The sequence below is a fragment of the Trichomycterus rosablanca genome, chromosome 2 (genome assembly GCF_030014385.1).
Source record: "Trichomycterus rosablanca isolate fTriRos1 chromosome 2, fTriRos1.hap1, whole genome shotgun sequence".
Lineage (NCBI taxonomy): Eukaryota > Metazoa > Chordata > Actinopteri > Siluriformes > Trichomycteridae > Trichomycterus > Trichomycterus rosablanca.
Genome location: NC_085989.1, coordinates 53135207 through 53157001, shown reverse-complemented (window position 1 = coordinate 53157001; position 21795 = coordinate 53135207). Strand labels below are relative to the sequence as shown.

The 21795-nt window shown below is 37.2% G+C and overlaps 2 pseudogenes; one reads left to right on the top strand and one right to left on the bottom strand.

The window, feature by feature from the left end:
- LOC134334891 (uncharacterized) overlaps positions 1-21795 on the top strand; it is a 759100-nt pseudogene that overhangs the window by 256615 nt on the left and 480690 nt on the right.
- The window catches only part of LOC134300421 (uncharacterized), a 331197-nt pseudogene that overhangs the window by 70712 nt on the left and 238690 nt on the right, over positions 1-21795 (bottom strand).

Genomic DNA, 21795 nt, shown 5'->3' with positions numbered 1-21795 from the left:
AACAGAACTGGATGAGAGTGCGACACATTGACTGTTCAGTAGGGTGTATGGCAGGGTTCCCCAATAGGCGGCCCGCGGGCCGAATACGGCCCACAAAAGTTCAACCGATGGCCCGCTGCCAATACGTAGACAAGTCACTGGTTTAAAAGAAAACCCCATATCTAACTGCTCGCAAGCTCTGTCTGGATACAGCGCATATAAGTCATGAAACATGGCCAGTGCTAAAAAACGAAAAGTTGATAATGAAAATAGACAATTCAGTTCGGTGTGGACCGACAAATTTTGTTTTATTTGATCAAGTCATACAAATGCTAAGCCAACTTGCTTGATATGCTCTCAAACTGTAGCAGTCTGCAAGGTAGCTAATATAGACCGTTTCAATGAGGGTAAACAATAACAACGCTACTGCGCATGTCTGTTCCTTTCGTCTTTCCGGTAGCGCCATTTTTAAACATGCTGTCAACATGTCAACTGTCAGCTGTCAACATGACGAGATTGTACTTTGCGAGTCTCCCGAACGCGGAACAAACGCGATATTAGCAGAAATGAATGATAGATCATCAAGTATCTTTACCAGCCCCCTTTTGAGGAGAATTTAAGAAGTCAGTGTTTTTCCGCTGACCTAAACCGTTTGTCTGAGGTAACATACCCAGCCGTGTATCACTACCTCGTTGAAACGGAGTGTGTTTACACCAGAGAGGCAGTGAAAGCACACCGCAGCTTGGACGCATACAATTAATTATTTAAATAATTATTGTGTCATCTCCCCTTTTGTGTCTGTTGAGCTAAGAGCCATTATAATATGATAAAAATATGACAAACCACAGTGAATTACTTATCATCTGAATTAGAACATATTAGCTAATGCTAAAACTATTTTTTATAGCCTGACTGGAAATACATGAAATATTTTACAGTAAGCACAATGTACTCATAAATAGAATGTTTACTTTTTGTATTACAAAAGTAGAACCATGTTTCTTTACAGGTCTGCGTGTCATTTAATAATTAAGCTAAGCTAATTATTACAGCTAATTAAGCTGTTAATATAATTCCATATAGTGACATTTCCCCAAAATATAGTCCTATAAAGTTATGGCTTTTACACAGTATTATAAGGGGAATGTAAACCTTTAAGGCTTATGTTAGGTTTATGTTTATTCTGTTCTATTAATACAAATATTAAGCGCCTGCGTATTTTAATACACTTAAGCTAAACGTCAGGGACAAGACACCATGAGAGCAGCGTTCAACTGAGTACATTTGTTTACAATATTTTATTATGAAATAATATATATTACATTTATTATAAGAGTTGATGGTGGGTATCCAGCCGGCTCTATTTACAGCAGCAATCCAAGCGTTTCGTTGTGCGATGTCTTTTGGAAATCTGTTCACCTTAATTTCTGAAAGCAAATTTGTACCTGGCCTGAGGGAAAATCCGCCAACCGAACAACACGGTCCTAACTTTAATTTAGACATACTGTCAATAAATCACAACTGAACTAGCGCAAAAGAATTGAAGCAGTTGTGGTCAATCGCTGTTGTTCTGAGCGCTGTTTACCACCAAGCGGAAGCGTCTTAGGAACATCTACGTCACTTCCTGGACTCATGAATATTCATTTGAAACGGTCTATAAAACGGCACTTCGAAGCACGTCACAGCAGCTTTAATAACACCTTCCCGGCAAAATCACAGAGTCGAAAAGAAAAGATTGCAAATTTGATTGCTGCCTACAATCATTGTGTTACCACTATCCATAAAACTACATCTGCACAAGAAAATTCAACGGCAGCATCCCTGCGTGTGTCGTGAAACTTAGCAAAAGGTAAGAAGTCTTTCACAGATGCCGAGTTGATAAAGGCGTGTGCAATTGGTATGGTGGAAGAAGTATTAAGCCACGATGAAAAAACAAAGAAAACGGTCATAGATTTGTTAAGGCAAGTGCCACTATCAGACAACAGTGCGGTGAAAAGAATAGAAGTTTTAGCGGAGGACTGCCTGTCTGCTTTGCTGTCGGATCTAAATAAAGTTAATTTTATGTCTCTCGCCATTGACACGTCTTGTGACAGAACAGACGTAGAACAGCTGAGTGTGTTTGTGAGATTTTTTTATGGGAGAGTTTTTCGGGAAGAACTGCTTTGTTTGCTCTCCATGCAAGGACGTACAACTGGCGAAATCGTTTTTAACGAACTGACCCTTTGAAAAAAACAGCTTGGACTTGAACAAAGTCGCGTCTGTCGTCACTGATGGCACTCCATCCATGGTTGGACAACACAAAGGCCTGGTAAGCAGGTTAGCTGCGGTTAACCCTGCACTAATAGTGTTTTACTGCATCATTCACAAATCAGTGTCGTGCGCAAAACTGTGTGGTAAAATGAAAGACACCATGGATACAGTGATGAGGCTTGTAAACTTCATACGTGAGAGTTCGAGTTTGCAGCATCACCTTTTCAGAGCTCTGCTGGAGAAACTGTCGACAGAACATCACGATCTGTTGCTGCATAACGACGTGCGCTGGCTTAGCAAGGGCCAAGTGTTGGAGAGAGTTTGCGATTTGCAAGGTGAACTTTGTTCTTTTCTGGGCAACTAGCAAAGCCAAAAGGCTCGTACCTTCATGAATTTTCTGAATGATAGCAAAGAAATGGCATATGTGCATTTCTTGTGTGATATCATGACTCACCTAAATCTGCTGAATTTGCAATTGCAAGGTAAAAACCATACTGTTGCAGATATGCACGAGGCAGTTGAAGCTTTTAGCTTAAAACTGGCATTGTTTGAACGAGATCTACAGGGGAGCAAACTGCACTTTCCAAAGCTGCGGCAACACTGTGAGAAAAACAAAATGCAAGAAGACTCTGTGATGCACGCGTTCATGACAAGACTGCAAGATAATTTCAAAGAGCGATTTGAGAACTTCCAGGTGAAATCCTCCTGTTTTTACGACAGCCGGTCTCCGTTTCTGCAGATGGCCAGTGGACTGCTGAGGCCAAAAGGTTACTTCCATCTTTGGATGAAGCAGCTCTTCAGTTGGAGATTTTGGAAATGTCAAAATCAGATTTGCTCAAAGAGCAGCACAAGCGTGATAGCATGAGTGGGTTTTGGATTAACATGGTTCCCCAATTCAAACAAGCAAGAATGATTGCAATGCTGCTTCTTACAATTTTCCCATCCACCTACATCTGTGAATCGTCCTTTTCGTCAATGAACATTATCAAAAGCAAGGACAGAAACAGACTCTCCAGTGCACACCTGGATCAGTGTCTTCGCATAGCCACAACAGAGCATCAGCCCAACTTCAGGTCTCTTGTTTCAACCCCCCGCTGTCACTTATCCCACTGAATGGTAAGTAAGATCAGTTAACTGCAGTTAGATCTACCTAATTAAATAATAATAATAATACTAACAAAAATAACTCACTGGCCCTTGCCTTTGCGATGAAAGTTGAATGTGGCCCTTGAGAAAAAATAATTGGGGACCCCTGGTGTATGGTCACCCAAAACTGCCCAAACACACTGACAGCAATGGGGCATGGACAGGATCAGATTGTTCAGCAGTTCTTGTGGGATCCTCAGCCAATGAATCCAGGGCAACTTCCAGCTCAAGAAGTGTTGTGGGAGGTATCTCGATATATTTTAGCTGAACGGCGATATACGATATATATCTCGATATTTTTTCATCCCATAAGTTAATAACAAAAAGACACTTCTGAGACAAAGTACATGTTCCAAATGTTATACAGGCACTTTTATTAACATTCAGCTGTAGATGAACATGAGAAATTCCTCAAAAATAAACTATTGGCATATATTAAATCAGGGGTCACCAACCTTTTTGAAACAGAGGGCTACTTTAAGGGTGCTGAGAAAGCCAAAGGGCTACTTGTAGGATACAAACTTCCTGAATAACAAAGTTGCATGGTTCACCTTTAATGATAATATTATGATTAATAATAATAATAATAAATATTCATATGTGAAGAGACTGTCTGATCACATATTAATTATTTCTTGCAATAATTATTAACAATGATTTACCATGGCAGGAAACACAGACATATTTAAACATGTAACATTATTTCTGTTCATCTCAATCAGTTTCAATATTTGAAAGTCAGCGCGATCACATCTCTGATATTTCTGTAAATATTGTTCCTGACAGTTTTGTATGAATGAGCATATTTGTAGCATTTTGATCGAAATCACACAATTTTTATTTATTTATTTTGACAAATTATGACTTCTGTAGCATTTTTTTTAGGAAATCATTAACAGTCCCATCTTCAAATAATGTCCCGTTTGTACTGATCCCGTTTGTACTGATCACTACTTTTGTTTAAGAACAAATCATGAACTCTGTCCCATGTTTATACAAATGATCAGTTTAGTAAGATTTTTTAAAAGCTACGATTTAAATGGACGTTTCTGTGACACGTACTGAAGCCTCTCTCCACATTGTGCCGCTCTCTGTCGTCGTCCCGCGAATGAAACACTTTTCCTCCCAATCATTGTGAAAATATTAAGTTCTCTTTTGCTTTTCTTGTGTGTGTTTTCATTATTATTTTTTCGGGGTAAAACCCGCATCTCGCTCCCCCCATAGTAGCTGCGCTCGCTCGCTCGTCTCAGCGTCCTGCGCCCGATATAAAACTCCGCACCCAGACCAGATCAAAGCTCATATAAACATCAAACTGTTTTGTTCTTGAAATGTTATATTCAGTATTTTGTCATTTTCAAAACTACATCAATGCAAGTGTTATTGATTCAAAGAGATCAACAACGAAAATACCATTTTTAGACGGAGCTCTGTAATCACTAGAGCTGTTTAGAACATGTCCTGCGGGGGAGTCACGTGGTGGGGAGGGAGGGGGGAGTTGTGTTCAGTGAGGGAGGGGGGCGGGGCAGTGAGGGAGAGGGGCGGGGCAGGTGAACATGTGCAGAGACAAACTGGGAGAAGAGAAAGACGAACTGTCGGATCTAACTGGAACGCAACATTTATATCGATATACGCGATATTGTCTTATCTTATATCGCGTATGAAAATATATCGATATATTATAAAATCTCGATATATCGCCCAGCCCTAGTGGGAGGCATCGGACGGTTTGCCAGACGTCTACCCAGTGCATCCCAAGCATGTTTAATGGGATTCAGGTCTGGAGAATGTGAAGGCCAGTCCTTCTATTTTTATCGCTTCATATTCATTTTTGAAATATCCCCTAATTTTTGTGAGCAGTGTATTTGCGATGTTTGTAGTTTTTTTAAAAACACATTTGTATCTGATATTTATATGGACTAACCGTTTACATGGACTAATTAACACTTTTTCATTTGTTCTGGGGTCCTGCACTCACCAAGTCATTTAATTTTTTTGTTAGGTAAAACTAAAATAACTAAAACTGTGCATTAAAAATACCAGAGGCAGGAAATGAACTTCTAAGTGACGTTTAATTCAATCTGTTGAGCCATCAACATATGCAATTTGTTGAGGGGACCTAACTTTTTTTTTTCAAACTGGGGACCATGAGCTCCTAGTTACACCACTGGTGTTGCATCTAGAAATGGTTCTTGCAGTAAAAATGTGCATAACTGTTCAAATTTTGCTTAATTATTTGTTTGCAATTAATCGCGATTAATTTGGCTCTTTAATCGCAATTAATCTTGATTAAAATGTTTATCGCATGACAGCCCTAATTATAATATTATATATTATAATATATCATTGAAGAATCTGACAAGATCTCATTGACGGCTAAACTGTTGTCATCAACTTAAAGTAAGAAATGATATATATCCTACATTTGTCTGAACAGTTTATAATCCTAAACTAACGTTTATGTACAAAACAAAAATGCTTCACTTCACATGTAGGGTTGCACCTAACGATTATTTCCTAATCAATCTGGTGATTATGTTTACGATTAATTGATTAGTTGGATTATTAAAAATACAAAAGCAGAAACAATATTTACAAAACAAACAAAACATAAACAACACTAATGTGAATTTTGTGTAATTAAGCTGGCTGTTTTTTTATTTTATGGCATATTAAATACTGCCATGTACCTCATTAAATAATGCTATTTTATAATTTTCACTGTAAAATACTAACACATACGAGTAATTCAACTATTAAAAAAGAACCTCAGGCACCTCTTACACATTGAAGACTTATAAATTAAAAACTGCAACAGAACTATAAGGACGTTTTGTATTTTATCTGTTCAGAATCACTTGGTTACAGTGTAAAATATTTTACATGTACTGATAAATATACAGAAATACTTAATAAACCTCTTTGTTTACTTTGCAGGTGGAGAATGCAGAGACGCCCTCAATTACTACCTGACTTTATTTCTTTTTTCCCCATTTTCCATTGATTCATTTACATTAATTGCTTAATAATAATAATAACACATAATAAATAAATTTTACCTCAGTTTATAAGGGATAGAAAAATTGAGGGATTGTTCTTTTTCGTTTTTAATTCATTCAACTATATTTGATTGATGATATAAAACATTTAAAAAAAAAAGGAATGTTCTACTAAAACATTCATACAACCAAAATGGAACGTTAAGGGAACGTTTAGAGAAGCTTATTATAAATGTTCTTAGAATATTCCAGGATAACGTTTCCAGAATGTAAAATTATTGTTGCAAATAAGGTTTAGGTAACGTTTTATAAACGTTTTCATAACTTTAAAACGTTCTGAGAACATCAGGAAAACTGGACAGAATAACGTTGAGGGAACTTTCCAATGCAACGTTCCCACAACCAAAATACAACGTTTGGGGAACATTCTCAGAACGTAAGTTTGTTAGCTGGGTCAAATCCTCAGCGCTATTTTATTATGAACCTTGGTTTTATTATGAATTAGAATGTAGTTAAAATAAAAATAAAGTGTAATAAATGAATAATAAAAAGACTTACAGACTCACTTCAGTACGAGCGCGTTCACTTCTTCTTCTTCTTGTTTGAACTGAGCTGGTTGATCTCAGTGTTGCAGCTTCTCAGTAAGGAAAGCAGCTATTGGCTGTCCTAGAAGCAGCTAGGTGACGTCATCGTCTAATTTGCATAATGGTTACCACATGTTGATAGATCTATATATTATTATAAACTATAGAGAGTAAATCTCAGTAGATCCATTCATCTGTATCTCAGACATTTATCTCACATGTGTTATTAAATGTAGTTTAATATGAGCCAGTATATAAAACATTCAGTAGTAAATAATATACTGACCCTCTATGAGGAAAATCTTCTAAGGTTTTGCCTCTGTGATTTATTAAACCCTGTTGGATAAGATCCCAGTGAGAAATCTATAGATCACACAGATCTTCTCTATAGCTACAAAAAACATGGAATAAAGAACAAATAATTAGAACTGAACTGACAAGAGAAAAGCAACAAAATTGTTTCACGTATTCAAACAACTATATTATTAGCAGCAGTAAAGAAAACAGTAGCAGTAAAAAAATCACAAAAAATTATTTAGTCCTAAAGATAAAAAAGTAAGAAATTTACACTCTGCAGAAGCAATGTACATAAAGAAAAGTCTTTGCTGAGCCTTCTTAATCAGGTGTCAGGTGTTAAAGGTCCATGTCAGCTGGTCAGACACGTAGATGCCGAGGAACTTTTCACCGTCTCCACCTCTTCTCCATGTATGTGAAGAGACAGGTGGTCTATCTCCTTAGTTTTCCGAAAGTCGATGACGATCTCTTTTGTCTTAGAGGTGTTAGGAGCCAGGTTATTGTATCTACACCAATCAGACAAGTGAGACACCTCTTGCCGGTAGGCCATCGTCTGATCAGGCCATCGGAAATCAGTCCGACTATTGTTGTGTCATCTGCAAATTTAATGATTCTGTTGGAGTTGTGAATTGGGGTGCAGTCCTGAGTAAAGAGTGTGAAAACCATAGGACTTAACACACAACCCGATGGAATTTTAAAATAAAATACTGTATTTGTGCTTATCTTTTATTTATCTGAATAATAAATGACCTTTTATTTCTGCTGTAGGAACAAACTATGCGGAACAATGCTGCACATTTCCCTTCAAACAAATAAAGAAAGTTTCCTCACATAAATAAACTAAGGCTTCGTCTGTGCTCCCTCCAAACTTAGAATGAACGTTTAGTTCAGGTGAGGTGAATAGCGCCAGCGCCCTCTGCTGGTTAAAGTCAATATCGCTTCATTTGACTTGAATTACACATTTGAATCGTGTCAGTCGTGTATCGATAATTAACTGTCTTATGGTCAAGGCCGGAGTGGGCCCCTTTTTCAGCCCGGGAGCTTCATGCCCAAACCCGGCCCACTTTTTCCATGGAGGAAAAATTTGAATAAATGAAACAGCAGCTAGCTCTTACAATGCCTTTTTATTGGGTATAAGTTCAGGTATAATAATAATAATAATAATAAGTTGGACTTATATAGCGCCTTTCACAATACCCAAGGACGCTTTACAAAATAGAAAAATACATCAAGATACAATATTAGAGACAGACACATGAGAGACGCATGAATACATAAATGATAGGACACAATAATAATATAATAAATGTAGATTTACATAAGTTAATGAAGCTTATGAAACAGTAGAGAAATGTTTGGTAAATAGATGAGTTTTGAGTAGGGATTTGAATTCTGTAAAAGAAGAAGTAGAACGCAGGGAAAGAGGGAGAGAATTCCAAAGTAGGGGAGCAGAGACAGAAAAGGATCTTCCACCCATGGTAGAGAGCCTGAAGCTGGGGACAATCAGGAGACCAGCATCAGTAGACCGTAAAGAGCGTGAGGGGGTGTACCGATGTATCAGGTTTTGTAAGTATGTTGGACCAAGACCATAAAGTGCTTTGAAAGTAAGTATGAGGACTTTGTATTGAATACGTTTGGAGATGGGTAACCAGTGAAGTTGGGCAAGGACAGGTGTAATGTGATCCGTTTTTTTTGGAGCGAGTGAGCATCCTAGCAGCAGAATTTTGAACACATTGAAGAAGGTGGATAGATTTAGCAGGAAGACCAAAGAGCAGAGAGTTACAGTAATCAAGTCTGGAGGAAATAAAAGCGTGAACAAGGGTTTCAGCAGCCACAGAGGAAAGAAAGGTATATGTTGGTAAGTTAACAGAAAACACTTCACTTAAAAAATTTTAATTCAAATTTAAATCAGATAAAGATTTAAAAGGTAAAAAATGTGATAAAGATTTGTACATTTGTACAGGAGCAATAAGTTAAAATAAAAATAATTTGAAATTAAAATTGCATTTGTCTTCCCAACAGAGAGGAACTCTATTGTTAGGTTTACACTAAACTCTTAAGTAGCTTCACTATTTAGTGGCTACCTACAGCATCAAAAGCCCCCTAAGCAGTGCACTGGTTTCGGCAACTTTATTAATAACGGTGTCATTGTCTATAGACATGGCTTATCTGCTGCTCTGAGGCTAAAATAAAACATTTTTTTAACAATTTAGCCTATATTATGATGGTGTAAAATTGATAGTGATTTAGGCTATTTGTCTCCATTTGTAAAAATAAATTAGGCTATCGTGCTGACATCTTTCTGAATGTTTGAACAATTTAACATATATCATGAATATTCTCTACGTTATATTTTACATTACAAATAACTATATTAGTTTAAATAACTCTGTGAGACTATCCTCTACCTGTCCCTTCAGTAGTCATGGCCTCCTCGGGATCATCAGTACAGTAGCGTCGAAACAAAAACATTCCATTAATGAGTTAGGCTATTTCATATATTACACTTCAAATTATGTTTATTATTTTCAGCTTGAAACTGGATATTTGTGATTAATGGTGTGTACTGGGTTCTACAAAATAAACTACGCTAAGTTGACAAATTGCAAATGTTGCGCAATAGCCTTACAGTGACAATACAACATTATTTCCATATCTCTCTTCACCGGCTGCAACTGGGGTCTGTTCTCTGGAAAACAGGTCTGTTCATTTGGCAGCATCTTCTTCCAACGCTTTTCTTTTTTTGAGCCTGGCCTTTTCGGCTCCACCTGGCCTCTTCCTGCCCTCCATCACCACCGACTGATGGTTTGCGCTATTCTGTTGCTACTTTTACCGGTGTTCTGTCGATTTGTCCTATATCGAAACTTCCTACCGTAGCGCAGATTTATAGATCTATCTGTCGATTTGTCCTACCCTATCGAAATGTATTCCTGTAGTAAATACTTAAGTTTTATCGATCTATTCTTATTAAAATTATGTTTATCTTATTATAAACTATAGGTAGCACATCTCGATAGGTCTATATCTTATTATAAACAATAGGTAGGACATCTCGATAGGTATGTATATTATTATAAACAATAGGTAGGACATCTCGATAGGTATGTATAATATTATAAACAATAGGTAGGACATCTCGATAGGTATGTATAATATTATAAACTATAGGTAGCACATCTCGATAGGTATGTATATTATTATAAACAATAGGTAGGACATCTCGATAGGTATGTATAATATTATGAACAATAGGTAGGACATCTCGATAGGTATGTATATTATTATAAACAATAGGTAGGACATCTCGATAGGTATGTATAATATTATAAACAATAGATAGGACATCTCGATAGGTATGTATAATATTATAAACAATAGGTAGGACATCTCGATAGGTATGTATCTTATTATAAACAATAGGTAGGACATCTCGATAGGTATGTATATTATTATAAACTATAGGTAGGACATCTCGATAGGTATGAATAATATTATAAACAATAGGTAGGACATCTCGATAGGTATGAATAATATTATAAACAATAGATAGGACATCTCGATAGGTATGTATCTTATTATAAACAATAGGTAGGACATCTCGATAGGTATGTATATTATTATAAACAATAGGTAGGACATCTCGATAGGTATGTATCTTATTATAAACAATAGGTAGGACATCTCGATAGGTATGTATAATATTATGAACAATAGGTAGGACATCTCGATAGGTATGTATATTATTATAAACAATAGACAGCGCATCTCGATAGATCTATGTCTTATTATAAATAGTGGTAGCACATCTCGATGGGCTTATATTTTATTACAAATGATAGGTAGCACACTTGATTTATTGACCTGTCTCTCAGACATTTATCTTAATTTTTAATTTATTTATTAGGATTTTAACATCATGGTTACATTCATGACAGGGCAGGTAGTTACTCATTACACAAGATTTATTAGTTCACACATTTAATATCAAACACAGTCAGAGACAGTTTTGTATCTTCAATTTACCTCACTTGCATGTCTTTGGACTGTGGGAGAAAACTAGAGCACCCGGAAAAAAAACCCCACATACACACGGGGAGAACATGCAAACTCCTCACAGAAAGAATCCACCTGTAAATGGAGCCCAGGACCTTCTTGCTGTGAATCAGCAAAGCCACTATACAGCCCATACATCTCAAATAATTGTGTAATTTTTAAACTAGTTTATTAACAACAACACATCCTGAGTCTCTGGTGGATGAGTGTCTACTTTTTTTACATATGTATTTTGGGTGTGATTTGTTATATTCTGCACATTAAAATGTACCCATCTACTGTCACACTGCACCTGAGTAAAATAAAGCAATAAGCCATGAGAGGCCGTACGTGACTGTGATTTTAGCACGGGGATGACGTTTTTGGCACGACGCGAAGCGGAGTGCCTAAAACTTCTTTCCCCGTGCTAAAATCGTAACAGTAACGTACGGTCTCGAGTGGCTTATTGCTTTTATAAAACGGCGGTCAACATAAAATATAATAAATACAACAATGTTTAATTCATAAATGTATTTATTGTGTATAAACTTACAATAAAGCATTCTTCCGCGACGCAAAATAGTTCGATTAACAGTGTTGCTAGGCAACATGAAGGCGAAAATAACATTAATTTTTTCTTTTCAGTGGCGTATTAATATGGAATGATGTGAGGTGGTCCTAGGTGTGCGTTTATCGGGGATTTTACAACGGCTTCGAACGCGGCTCAGCCAATCAGATTTTAGGACCGGAACTATCCGTTTTATAACAGGTAACAATGCTGTACATATCAGTAAATAATGTTCACAATAACTTTTTAATAATAAAGGTAAAATTAGATAAAATATATCTGTATATCTGTATAATATAGATGCTCTAAATATCTATCATTTCAGTCATGCTCTTGTCAGCTCTGTCTTGCAGCATGGAGCAACTTATGCAGTAATCCTCTGCATTGTCTTAAATCACCACTCAGCCCTGCTGTCATGAAGTTCACTTGGCTTTATAATTCCTATTAATTAATGGAGACAGTGGCAAAATCTGGTTTAGCAAAATTCTAACTAGTTTAAAATGTTCATTATAAAACGGATAGTTCCGGTCCTAAAATCTGATTGGCTGAGCCGCGTTCGAAGCCGTCGTAAAATCCCCGATAAACTCACACCTATGACCACCTCACATCATTCCATATTAATACGCCACTGAAAAGAAAAATTTAATGTTATTTTCGCCCTCATGTTGCCTAGCAACACTGTTAATCGAACTACCTTGCGTCGCGGAAGAATGCTTTATTGTAAGTTTATACACAATAAATACATTTATGAATTAAACATTGTTGTATTTATTATATTTTATGTTGACCGCCGTTTTATAAAAGCAATAAGCCACTCGAGACCGTACGTTACTGTTACGATTTTAGCACGGGAAAGAAGTTTTAGGCACTCCGCTTCGCGTCGTACCAAAAACGTCATCCCCGTGCTAAAATCACAGTAACGTACGGCCTCTCGTGGCTTATTGCTTTAATAACAATATTACCTCCAGCTATTTATACATGCATATGAACTTGAGTTCATCCTGAAAAACTTACCATGTATAAGCACTCTGTAGTTCTAAAATTACTGACTGTAGTTCATCTGTTTCTCTACATACTTTTTAACCTGCTTTCACCCTGTTCTTCAGTGGTCAGACCCCCCACAGGACCACTACAGAGCAGGTATTATTTGGGTGGTGGATCATTCTCAGCATTGCAGTGACACTGACATGGTGGTGGTGTGTTAGTGTGTGTTGTGCTGGTATGAATGGATCAGACACAGCAGTGCTGAGTTTTTAAACACATCACTGCTGGACTGAGATTGGTCCACCAACCAAAAATATCCAGCCTACAGCACCCTGTGGGCAGTGTCCTGTGACCACTGATGAAGGTCTAGAAGATGACCGACTCAAACAGCAGCAATAGATGAGCGATCGTCTCTGACTTTACATCTACAAGGTGGACCAACTAGGTAGGAGTGTCTAATAGAGTGGACAGTGAGTGGACACGGTATTTTAAAACTCCAGCAGCACTGCTGTTTCTGATCCACTCATACCATCACAACACACAATAACACACCTCCACCATGGCAGTGTCACTGCAGTGCTGAGAATGATCCACCACCTAAATAATACCTGCTCTGTGGGGGTTCTGACCATTGACGAACAGCATGAAAGGAGCTAACAAAGCATGCAGAGAAACAGATGGACTACAGTCAGTAATTGTAGAACTACAAGCGAGTTCTTTTGGCTATGTAGTGTGTATATGTAGTGTTGGCTATGTAGTGAGTATTATATGTATATACAGTATATGTGTGTATGTGTGTATGATGTATGTATGTACATTTTGATTTTGTAATAAATAATATTCTAACCCGAAGAACATCTTAATCTCAAATAATTAGAACTAAACTGACAGGGGAGCAGCAAAAAATAGTTGTACATATACAAATAACTGAGTACATAAAAAACGTAATAAATGCTCAACATATTCATTCAGTAATTCACTTTAAACTCAACTTTAACTTCAAACAACCGTTACTGTACATATTGAACTGCTAATAAGGCACAAAACTGAAAAATAACCTAATACATTTTGTGTTGTCATAATGTTAAGGTCGCAGATGGTTATTTAAAAATGATTGGCTTTTCTAGATGTATGAAAAACGCATCTAAAATTACCAAAGGCATGTATAAACGTGGTTAAATACAACGTTAACACACAGCATTATTAAGATACACAGTTATTTAACTGTAATCAATCAAGTACAGCTCATTTAAGCACTTTGAATATTTTTATATAGCTTTTTTTCTAAAAGTCACATAATAACGGCATTACATACACTTAAACTTTAAACTTTTTAAAGAATTAAAACGAAACCATACGTTACTAACCGCTAGAACAAATAAATTAGGCAAAGGTAGCACAGAATTATAGGCGTTCCCCGCAACGAGTCAAAACCGATGTGCGCATGCTCGGTAGGACAAATCGATGGGTAGGATAAATCGACAGAACACCGGCGCTCCAGTAAAGACGCCTCGTGGGCCAAACCAACTTAAACATTTGGGAGGGGGGAATCCCTCAGATGGTAGAACCCATCTAATCTACTGCGATGTAGGGGCTGCGCTTTCAGATGAATGGAGAGTGAATGAAAGAAGAAGATTAGTAACAGATAAGTGTCAAAATTATTTTCCCCATCCAACCGGCCCAAACTCGTGACTGACATGAGCCGGCCCATCGGGAATCCTCCCGAATCTCCCGATTAGCCACTCCGGGCTTGCTTATGGTGCATCGTTACATCCCTAATCATAACTTATGTCATAACTTCCTTATTAGTGTTGAGATGGATTTTACAGTAGATGGTTCCTGTGTGTTTGCTGGTTGATGTCAACTTATTAGCTAATGCATTTTACTGTGGTAAAAATGGACTAGGTAAAAAGAAAAAATGTGAATGACAAGCTGTATGAGAAGTTAATAAGGAAGGTGATAAGAACTTGTACCGATTGGCCAGACAGAGGAACAGATGATAAATACAGTAATCCCTACTCGATTGCGGGGGTTGCGTTCCAGAACCCCCCGCGAAAGGTGAAAATCCGCGAAGTAAAAACCATGTGTTTATATGGTTATTTTTTATATATTTTAAGCTCTTATAAACCCTCCCATACTCTTATAAACATTTCCCGCACAGTTACACAGCATACAGCGGAATCTAATGCTGCACTCCTTCGCTGAGCCAATCAGCACCCAGGATTCTTAACCGCGTGCTCTGATTGGGTAGCTTCTCAGCCATCCGCCAATAGCGTCCCGTGTATGAAATCAACTGGGCAAACATTTACATTTACATTTACATTTTCAGCATTTAGCAGACGCTTTTATCCAAAGCGACTTACACAATGAGCAATTGAGGGTTAAGGGCCTTGCTTAGGGACCCAACAGTGGCAACTTGGTGGTGGCAGGGCTTGAACCGGGAACCTTCAGCTTACTAGTCCAGTACCTTAACCACCGAGCTATCACTGGCCCTACTGAGTAAGCATGTACCAAAAATAAAAAGACTGCTTGTCCGCAGAAATCTGTGAACCAGCGAAAAATCCGCGGTTTACATTTAGATATGCCTGCAAATAAAATCCGCGATAGAGTGAAGCCGCAAAAGTCGAAGCGCGATATAGCGAGGGATTACTGTATACGGCAGGTTAGAATGATACAGGATACAGATGGAAATGTGCTGACGAAAGAGGAGAGTGTACTGAGAAGGTAAAAAGAGTATTTTGAGGAGCTGCAGAATGAATAAAGTGAGACGTCTCTTCACACTGGTGCTCTGTGTTATGTGATGTTGCACTCTAAAATGTTCATACTAAACAACCAGATAGACAGAGATAGATACAACTTTATTAATCCCGAGAGAAACTGTTTAAATGGGTGTGAGCTTCAAATCTCTGACAGTAAAGTGAGCAAAAAAAACATCAGGCTTGAGGTTCAGGCTTCACTTTCACTGTTACAGCAACTACTATAACCTTCTTATGTGTTCCATTCACATGTGAGTGTGCTGGTGTTCATTAAAACTCTTTCCACAAACTTAGCACTGCTAAAGTTTCTCTACAGTGTGAATGCGCTGGTGTTTTTTGAGATGCCCCTGTTGATTAAAACTTTTAGCACACTGTGAGCACTAATACGGTTTCTCTCCAGTGTGAATGCGCTGGTGTATTTTGAAATGCCCCTGTTGATTAAAACTTTTCCCACACTGTGAGCACTGATACGGTTTCTCTCCAGTGTGAATGCGCTGGTGTATTTTGAGATGCCCCTGTTGATTAAAACTTTTCCCACACTGTGAGCACTGATACGGTTTCTCTCCAGTGTGAATGCGCTGGTGTATTTTGAGAGTACCCTTGTGATTAAAATTCTTCTCACACTGTGAGCACTGATACGGTTTCTCTCCAGTGTGTACTAATGTGTACTTGATAAAGCATGCCAAATAATCTCCACAGTCTTACCTTTAGTAAGATAATACTAAATACTAATACTAATACTAATACTAATACTAATACTATAATAACATCAAAACAATTCCATGATGGATCTGGTGGCTCCTGCCGCAAAACTGCCCTGTCACAACGAAGCCTATCCTTGTAAGGACACCAATAACTCATGCCATCATGAACCCATGATGATGGCACAATTTCTGTTTCATTTGAATGGATAAAGTCCACGATGTGAAACATTCTGCATGAGGCACAAAGATAAACAGACCAGAAGTTAGGCGTGATACAAAATGACCTCTACTATTGATGAGAAAACATATGATAAGCTTACTATAATGTTTTTTTGGCTGGAAAGATTTTTATACATAATAGCCCTTATTTATCAAATTCATTAACTTATGAACTAGTCTGTGTCTGATTCATGAAACTGATTTATACTACATTGAAACAAACAATTACCTGAAAGGAGCAATTAAAGGAAAACATTCATCAATATCAGGTTAATGGCATGCCTCCATGAATTTTATTCCCAGGCATAGATTACTCTTTTACCTGTAGCAGAGGGGTTCTCTAGGGGATACAAATCTGACATGATTGTGAGTTACTGGCCAAACTCACTTGGAGCGCAACTTAGATAATGTAATAATCTTGGATAATATGAATCTAAATGCCAAACCAACATTTGCTTCCTAGCGTCCTAGTGTTATACACACAATATTTGTCCAAAATGTAATTCTTAATCTATTTTCAGATGTTGAAATGCAGTAAATTTAGATTCAAAGACCAGTTTGGATCAATTATTTAGCATAGTGGAGGAGAGCTGTCTTGTGCTGGAGGATCAGCATCTAGTCTTATAACTTTTAGTCACAGTAGGCTTTAATCACATACAATTTCTATGTATTTTTGTGTATTAATTTCTGTAAATTGAAATACTCGTTAAAGGGTGCTGAGGACCCTGCAGTAGATCTAAGGGTGTCAGTAAACAAAGGTCACCGGTGGAGGTAGAGGCAGAAAGAAAGGCCAAGCAGGAAGTAACCCCACTGTATGTTTTATTGGGTACAATTACACACTGATTCAGGAAACTCTGAGAACAGCTAAACTGTATGCACAAAAAACTCATATTTAGCAGATTAACAACTAGATGGAAAATGGTTATGCCTAAAATGTTAGTTATAACACGCAAAGAAATAATATTATTATTATTATTATTAGTATTATTATTAATAATACTAATAATAATAATACTACTACTAATAATAATAATCATTACACTTATTTGTGTGTTTTTATGGATTCTAAACTCTTTAAAACAATCTGAAGCAACCGGAAAATTACTTTGCAGTTAACCATGAGGCCATAAACACCAAGAATAAAATGCACAAAACAGAATAAAAAAACTTCCATTTATGAAACCAAATATTACCATAGACTTATTACTCATTATGTATTTAATATAATCATAAAATTATTGCTGTAAATAGAAAGCAATGCATTAACATGACAGTATACATACTGTATACTATACTATATACGTACATACATATAATATAGGTGTAACATCATCTACCACCAACCATGAAAAATGATCAAAACAAAGACAGAAAAGGGGACAATAAGGACTGTAACTGTGTAAAGGAGTGCAGGAGAAAAAGAAGGTATGGATGTCTGCAAGAAAGACAGAGGGTGTGCAAAAAATAACATCAGGATCCTTGGTAATAAACCATGCTAATATTAACTAATCACTTTCTGATGTATGACCTACTAAATATGTAAACAATAAAAAGCAAAAGTAAATTGGATTATATAATACTAAATCCCTAACAGAATGCAAAAAGAGAAAATAATCAGAAAAAAATAATATATTGTTTTACAATTCAATTTTCTGTGTATGTACATTTTATTACATATTGTAAAAACCAATTTGACGTTTGAGAACTTTAAGTAAGATGAAGTATTGGCATGCCAATAAGTTTGTCTGTGAATGGCATGACAATGTATTTTGTAATTTTGTCATCAACCTTGGCACAAACTAACTCTGCTGACAAACCTCCAAGACAGAAAACTCCTAGCTCACTTGAGTCCACTGGATAGGTGTAAAAGCTTAACACCAAAGTAAAAGCATTATAAACATGTGGCACTTCCTCATATAAGATTATATTTCTGACTAAGCCAATGCTGCCATTTACCTTGACACAGTCATCCCCTCTTGAAACTGCGATTTTAAATTTTGGAAAATTTATTTCCTTAAATTCTTGAACTGGGCCATTTACAGAGGGTGGTAGAGGACCTCCGGAGTGGGCTTTTTTCATCTGGGGATAACATGTGTCTTGAATGACTTTCAGATTAGAGTCAAGTTCTGATTTGCGTCTTACAATTTGTGCACATGTTAACTGAGGTCTTCAAATTAACTTCTTCAGCTGTCCTAGATAATTTTCATATGGAAACCCAGAGATGGAGTCAAGTTCTCCATGCAGCTTTACATCGTCACTTAGGTGTATAAGACCATGAACATTATAAACTACATGTTCCTTACCATAAAGTTGGCTAAAATGTTCAACAAATGCTACTAAGAGAGTTTTAGCAAAATCACACATTTGTCCACTAGGGGTGGGTGATGCAAGAATGGACATTGCAACTGACAGCAGCATGAAATTCTGATAAACAGATTCATTCAAAATGTCAATAAGAACCACTGGTCCTGTGTATAGCAAAAACTGTCTAAACTCAGTGGCCTTCCATCTGTTTTGCTCCTCAACAGCTCTTGGCTTTCTTGCAAATTCTGCAGGAATGTACCCATACAAAGCACAAAGCTTTTTAGATAATTGTGATGTTAAATGACCTGACAAACGGCTTTTTAGTGGACCTTTACTTCCTGTCCAGAGTTCAAGTAATTTTCTCATTACCCCTAAGCAGATAAGATGCATGTAGTCAAGAGGGAATGCAGAAACCATGCCAATTCCAGTATCACAAAGGGGGGATGTTTCTTTATGATGGTCCTCATCTGACTGCAAAATAAAACTAGCATCAGTTCTTAAGCAGCAATTCATTTCTGGAAAGGTCATCTTATAGTTAACACACTCACCATGAACAACACATTTATCACACCCAGCGTAGCCAGTGTGAGATTTGATTCCCTTGATAAAGGCACGGGCAGGAGCATCACATATTACTGAGGTCACAGTAAGGAACAACCTCTTTCCTTTCACTGTGAAACCTGATTTCAGTACTTTTATCTCATCTACCAAATCCTTAAGGTATGCAGCTAGTGAATTTGGCTTGGAAATTCCACTGAAAACAGCTATCAAGAAGGGTTGTTTCATGTTAATAACCCTAATATAGGCCACAATTGTTCACCTGAAGATTTGAAGAGGGGAAGACCATCAAAATTCTATTGTAATTTCAGTGTGTGCCGATCTGGTATTTTGTCCCACAGTCTTTCATACATTCTAGAAACATAATTCAAAATTCCAAAATAATGAAAAGTGCCCCCGGCAACCCTCTCAATGTTGTAATTTCTTCTAGTATTGAGAAGGGTTCTGGCATCATTTGGCAAATCTGGATGGTGAATTCTCAAAATGGAAAGCAGTGCTGTTAGTGCCACTAGGGTTACACCAAATTCAAGTGCCCAGTCAACTAAACAGGACTTCAGACATTTACCCTCACGTTCCTCAGTTTTTTCATTTGCACCTGAATCCTCGTCATCACTGAAATCATGTTCACTATCATCAAAAACAAAACCAATAAATTCATTGCTGTTGTCTGATGAATCCTCTATTTTATCTAGGTCAGAAACCTCCATTTTATCTCCTGAAGAGGCATCCATTTCAACATTCACCTCTGTATAACAATTAGACTGAGAAGAGTTCATCAATATGTTTTCTCGTCCTGGACTGCTTGTAGCAATTTTGTGACCTTGGCTGATGATCTACGCCGGATGTTAGATGCTGCAGAGCAGTGTTCATAGTTTTCACTCATGTTTGAGATGTGAATAAGAGCAATGGAAGCCAATGGTGAAGACTACACATAAGCAGATGTGGCTCAGTGATGGTAGTGGACACTTGAATATCTACAAAAAATACAGGGGACAGCCTTTGGGTTATAAAATTATATACGATCAGCCATAACATTAAAACCACCTCCTTGTATGTATACTCTTTTTCTATCAGCTGCACTAACCATAGTAGCTTAGTAACTCTACAGTTGCAGACTGTCGTCCATCATTTCCTCTGCATACTTTGTTAGCCCCCTTTTACCTTATTCTTAAATGGTCAGGACCTCTACAGGACCACCTCAGAGCAGGTATTATAGGTGGTGGATCATTCTCAGCACTGCAGTGACACTGGTGTGGTGGTGGTGTGTTAGTGTGTGTTGTGCTGGTTTAAAAGGATCACACACACAGCAGTGTTGCTGGACTTTTTAAACAATGAGTCCACTTACTGTCCACTCTATTATACACACCTGCTTTGTTGGTCCACCTTGTGGATGTACAGTCAGAGATGGTAGGTCGTCTGTTGCCAGAGGTGGAAAAAGTACTAAAATATTGTACTCAAGTAAAAGTACTATTACTTTAATGAATTTTTATTTAAGTACGAGTAAAATTACTAGTCTAAAAATCTACTCAGGTAAAAAGTAACTCATTTAAATTGTACTCGTTACGAATAAACGTTACTTTTTTAACAGGAGAGGGTGACAAGTGGATATAAATCTCACAATAGTTGTTTTTTTATTTAAATATAATAGAAAAAACATGTTGATACATTTACAACATTTAAAGATGTGTAATGTGTCATTTTAGTACAGAGCAGTCCATAAAACTTTTTCAAACTGTATAACCACTAGTTTGTATACTTTTGACAACATCTTTTTTTTCTCATGTAAGTGTTGTTTGAATTGGATGATTGCTCATCATTGATATTAATATCGGGGCTGTATTATAGTTACAGTAGCGCCTCTCGCTGCCTGAACAAAAGAATTAAGAGCCATTTTTTTTGAACGGCTCTTTAAAAGGAACCGAGCCAAAAGATCTGACTCCCCATCGCAGAATTTACTGCAGCAGTTTCAGTAACGGATGTTATTTAAAATGTAGCGAATTACAATTCCTAATACAAAACATACTCAAGTAAAAGTAAAAGCACATGTTAACTGAGGTCTTCAAATTAACTTCTTCAGCTGTCCTAGATAATTTTCATATGGAAACCCAGAGATGGAGTCAAGTTCTCCATGCAGCTTTACATCGTCACTTAGGTGTATAAGACCATGAACATTATAAACTACATGTTCCTTACCATAAAGTTGGCTAAAATGTTCAACAAATGCTACTAAGAGAGTTTTAGCAAAATCACACATTTGTCCACTAGGGGTGGGTGATGCAAGAATGGACATTGCAACTGACAGCAGCATGAAATTCTGATAAACAGATTCATTCAAAATGTCAATAAGAACCACTGGTCCTGTGTATAGCAAAAACTGTCTAAACTCAGTGGCCTTCCATCTGTTTTGCTCCTCAACAGCTC